The sequence below is a fragment of the Alligator sinensis genome, unplaced genomic scaffold (genome assembly GCF_000455745.1).
Source record: "Alligator sinensis unplaced genomic scaffold, ASM45574v1 scaffold886_1, whole genome shotgun sequence".
Taxonomy (NCBI): Eukaryota; Metazoa; Chordata; order Crocodylia; family Alligatoridae; genus Alligator; species Alligator sinensis.
Genome location: NW_005842040.1, coordinates 2,586,214 through 2,591,506, shown reverse-complemented (window position 1 = coordinate 2,591,506; position 5,293 = coordinate 2,586,214). Strand labels below are relative to the sequence as shown.

General features: G+C 46.3%; 1 protein-coding gene across 1 annotated transcript in view; it reads left to right on the top strand.

The window, feature by feature from the left end:
* Nucleotides 1-5,293, top strand: part of LASP1 (LIM and SH3 protein 1) — a 58,797-nt gene that overhangs the window by 1,338 nt on the left and 52,166 nt on the right. The gene's annotated exons all lie outside the window — the stretch shown is intronic.

The window sequence follows — 5,293 nt, the reverse complement described above, 5'->3', positions numbered from 1 at the left end:
TCCTGCTGGGTCCTTCTGAGCTGTTTGTCATTTTCTCCACCCACCCTTCCCAGGGTCTTGGGATGACCAGTTCTCAGGGACTAATATAGGAACTTGAAGAATGCATCCATTTCGGCTGCAGCATTCCTGAATCTCAGTAGAGCCTGTTGCTCGCATTTTTAGTGCATGATGTTGCCTTTTTTCCCCTAACTTGGGATTTTTTTTTTTTTTTAAAGTTGAGCTAATAAGCCATTCCTGGTTCTCTTCTTGTTCAGAATAACAAAATGACTGTTGCTGGGCTCAAGAAACTGCACACTGTCTGAACTGTAGACATTTGGGAGGAGGGATTCTTTTAATTGTCTGTTTCAGCTCTCCCTCATGAGCACGTAGTTGTTACTTTAGCGTGGTTGATAGGTAGCTCAAAGGCAACCGGGCTAACACCAATTCTCCACAACGAATGTGGAGCCTGATGCAGGCAGGGTAGTCTATAGCAACAGCCCTCATCTCTAATAGAGAGGTGCAGCCTGCTTTGGACCTATCTCAGCAGGCAGTTTTGTATTAAAGAGGAAGCTGTCAATAGAGTGAAATTACAATGCAGCTTTCAGCTGCAACTTGCATCTGCTTCAGTTGGTGAAAGGGATGAGGTTGGGCTTGTGGTGATTCCTCATGGAAGCTAAATCTTACTGACTTCCTCAAATGTGATGGGTTATCCCTCTTTTACTGTGTGAAGGTCGACCTAGTTTAACTGTACCCAGCACAGATCATGGCAGGATTTACCACTGTCACTTAAAAACAGCCCACTGCCTGCCTTGGTGCTGCCAATGCTTCAGCTGAGAGGGAGCAGTGGCAAGGAGTTTACGGGGGAAAGAATATAGGTAGACTCCCATTAGTGAATCTTTAATGTATATCTGGGTGCTATGTATCCTTCAGAACAGAACTATTTTTGGGAATATAGCTGGGCATGGTCCAGCTTTAAGTACAGGGTTGGACTAGATGACCTCCTGGGGTCCCCTCCAACCCTAATTTTCTATGATATTATGAATGCTGGGATGGGTAAACTAAGACTTTTCTAATAGCTTCCATTCTGAGCTGGAACTGTCAGCTCCATAGCGAATTGGGGAAAGTAATTGTTCTATCTCACTAAAGCTGCATTGCAAAAATAGCTGGAGAAATAAGAACTCTAGATACTGGAGGCTGAGTAGGTAGGTGGGACTCTGGCTGGTTGTTCTAGCTTCATTGATATTGACAAGGTAACAGCATAATGAAATGTGTGTGTTTTTAGACAATCTGCTAGGATTTCAGGAAAGGACAGATTGTAACTCTTGTATGCTGCCTCTCCCACCCCTTCTTGATGGAGTTCTATCAGTTCCAGATAAGATGTTTGATGAGGCTGACTTCCGCTGTGGAAATGACACGTCCTGTGTCACTCATAACTGGAACAAATGTTGCATGGCTTGGCGGTTGTGGCTGTAATTGCTAAATTAAGAAACCCACAAAAAACCCAGTCAGGCGACTTCATCATTATCTGGTTGTTTTTTTGAGGTTTTGTTAAATAGAAGACAAATGACCAAGGACTTATCTTGCACTTTAAGCAGAGAATTACTCCTTGGTCTGAAGTAGGGATATGGTATCATACATCTTTAGTCATGAAGAGGTGTAGCAACTCATTCCTTGAGGCTTTGGTCACCAATAGGTATGTAGCCATAACTTCTTTTGATGTAGCTGATAATCTTTCTGCTACTACTGACTTGACTAACTAGGCTGGTACTGCACCATACTGAGTATCTACAAGTGGTCTGCATGAGCTACTTGCTAGCAGTCTGCAGAAGTGGTTAGTTGCAGCAGCTTCCCACTCTTAAGAGGTACAGTGTGAACAGGACCTGGGCAGCTGCTTCCTTCAGTCCAGAAGAAAAGCCTGCTAGAGAGACAACACTGCTACCTTGTATGTTGCAGTATAACTAGGATCTGCTCCAGTGCGTGTGTGAGGCTTTTTGTTTGTTTGTTTTTGTTTTTTGTCCCTTTTTTTTCCCCCCCTCCCACCCTTGGGGAGGGAGGGGGAGGCTGAAAGCTACCAGATTTGAGGCTTCTATAGCATTGTACCTTTTTGTGAGGCTCTCATATCCTTTCTAATTAACTTGTGCCAGAGGGTGAGCGGGAGCATTATTTGCAAACATGGATAATTAATTACCTGTGTCACACATGCTCCTGTTCTTCCCACCTCAAGTGCTAGAGCAGGTTGCCTGGATTTCCTGAGTTTTAGATAGAAGGCTCCTCTCCTTCTGGCTCTTGCAGTTGATTAGTGCAGTAATGTCCCCAGTAAATGATACATCAGTCTGAAGTGAGGAGAGGAGCATATAGTAATTTCTGGTGGAGGAAAATGCTGCCCAGACCCAGTGCCTCCTACAGTAGCCTACTTCCAGCTGATGCCTAGTGTAAAAGGCTGCTTGTTGGCTGGATGACAGGATGAGCCCTGCCAGCTAGGAAGGAGTTCTGTTCCTTCTGGCTGCCAGAAGATTGGGCATTCTCTTTTGAGAGAAGGATCAGTTGGGATCATAAATACCTATGGTCTGTCTGAATAAGGTGTTCATGCACCTATTGTAATATGAATCTTATACAAACTTTAAGACAAATTTGTCGACACCACTGCAAAGCAAGTCAGCAGCATCTGCATTTTCCAGATAAATGCTTACATACTTCTAGAACTCGGGCCCTTAATCTCTGCCTCAGGCATTTATTTAAGTCTTGGGTAACTAAAGTAACTTAAATTCTATTGCTAAGTGACTCAGTTAAATCACATGTGTTCAGTCCCCTGTTGCCAAACTTCTTGGGTGTCTGCACTCCAAGCATGATGCCCTAAACCAGGGGCCAGCAACCCCTGGCCTGCGTGCCGAGCATGGTGGCACGCAAGGCCATTTTGCTTTGCACGCCATCACCAGCCCCGTTCTTAAGCAGCTGCTGCCAGCCATGGAGCCCAGGCTGCTTCCAGCAGGTGGCAGGGAGGCTGCAAGGTCTGCTGCAAGCAGACCGGGTTCCATGGGCCGGCTGCAGCTAGGAGGCTGCAAACAGCTGCTCTGGGCTCCAGCATGGCGGCACTCCGGCACCTTCCGAGGTAGACATTGTTTTTTTCGGCACTCCAGCCAAAAAAACATTGCCTACCCCTGCCCTAAACTATGAACTCTCTATGCCTTTCTTCCTCCCAAAATGAAGATGAAAACAAGATTTGCTAACGCAGAGCTAGACCCCTGCCAAGGGTAGGAAGCAAAACTCTCTTGGAAAAAATCTGCATCTATGAAGACATCCTCTTTCACTAGGGGAAAAGCAAACAGAAACCTGCATGTTGTGGGTGACTTGGCAGGCACACAAGGAAAAGTATTAATACGTTGCTCGGAGCAATTGAAGTGAGGCATTTGCCCTCTGCTTCAGCTGAGTCATAAACTCTTTTTCTGTGCTGTGGCTTTTTCAGTAGGGTGTGGTACTGGAGTGCAGGTAACACAGACTCTCTTGAAGAGACTAGCAAAGCTGTTGCTCAGCCTTCAGCAGTTACGCTGAAATAGTGGAAGCAATGGTGGTGGGATGTGGGGGATGGAGTATCTTAAATGTGTTGTACAGACCCCTGTTCCCCCCCCCCCCCCCCCCAGCCCAGTCCAGTAGCAAGTACAGAACCAGCTGTTCACCCTGAAGTTGGGAACTCTCCAGAGCTGAGAGCTTTGCCTTGTAGCTAACGTTGTATTCCCCACTCATATTTAGAGGACCATGTTTGGTATGGGGGAGCAGTGTGTCATGCATCGGTTGTTGGGTGTCAGTTTGAGTGTTTGTTCTTTTATATTAGTTCTAACCCTAGGTCCATGGTGACCTGAATTTCACCCGTGAAGGGTGTAACTTGACACTAGGTGAAGCTGTTTTTTGCTTGGGTATGCTCTGCTTTTGAGTTCTTTGCATCTGCCATCCTCTAATAATTGAAGAGCCTGTGGGCATTTCATAGGCAGAACTTGGTAGCAGTTGGGCTTGCAGCAGTCCTTCATGCTTGGGTGGCTTGTGCACTTAGCAGCTGTTGCTGTCTTGGGAGACCAGCTGGGAGATGGGAGTCCAGGTTGGTTTCAAGGTTACCCTAGGAAAAATCTAGAGTTCCAGTAGTAGCTTACAAACACTTTTTCCATGGGGCCTTTTCCAGTTGGAGGAACTGGTCACATCAGTCAGGGCCAAGTGCAGTGCTTGTTCTATAAATGTTTTAGGTGTTAAACCAACAGTTTGTTGGAGTGTGGTGGCTGTCATAACTTGTAATGCTTGTGTGTCAGAAAAGTGAATCACGGTCTGGATTTCAAGGACTATTTCTTCTGGCCTTGGTGTAAGTGGGAGTGTGCGCATTGGCATCTGTAAGGGGGCAGCTAGTCCTTTGCTGTATGCATATGTTTAGACCTCGGGCCCTGAGCAACGGTGTAGGACAGGCTTAAGGCTGCTGTTGTGGGCCCCCACAGCAGATGGGGGAAACTCAAGATGCCACCATGCTGCCATTTTGTTAACTAGCTGAATCCTCTGTCCCTAGGGTGGGAGGAGAGAGACTTTCTTCTGCTGCCTCTCTTGCAGCTCCCTTTCTTTCCCCACCCCCATTTTCCCTTCTCTTTAGGATCACAGATTCAGTGGTATAAGTCTAATATCGTTCCTGGGTGAACCCTTCCGAGATGCCTGGCAGGTCAGAACAAACGCATGCAACTGCAATTAGTACTGCCATGGCCTGATAGGGAGAAGAGCTGAGACTCGATGGGGGTAATCCTGTCCCTTCTAGTGATGCTAGGGCTCATATGGCCTCCAACTATGTGAGCTCAGAGGAGAGCCAGCTGGGAAGGGCCACCCAGGTATTCAGCCAGCTGGAGTAGAGAAAAGCAGTTGTAGCTGAGATGCTTTGGTTGATCCTCATGTCAGGCTGCTGGTTCTTCTGTTTTATTTTTTTGTTTAGTTTTTTTTTGCCGGGGGGGGGTTGGTCTTATCTGGGACACTTTGTCCCCATGTTCATTCCCTTTCTCTTCCCTGAAGCCTTATTCTACCTTCCCTCTTTCCCCAATCAGTAGTCTTCCCCTCTTCTTGTCTACTATAAGCCCACCTGAGTAGGAATTTTTTTTTTTCCTCTGTACACTACTCAGTATCAAGTGGGGGACCTGATCTTGACATAATCAAGGTGCTACTATACTACTAAGAATAATCGTTCTGATTATTTTTTACTGTTTAGTCAAGGAATCGGTTGCCTGCTCTTCGAGGCTTAAACCCATGGGTCCTATAGCACTAGGAACATTGTCTATCTTTGAAAAATCTTTTAGGG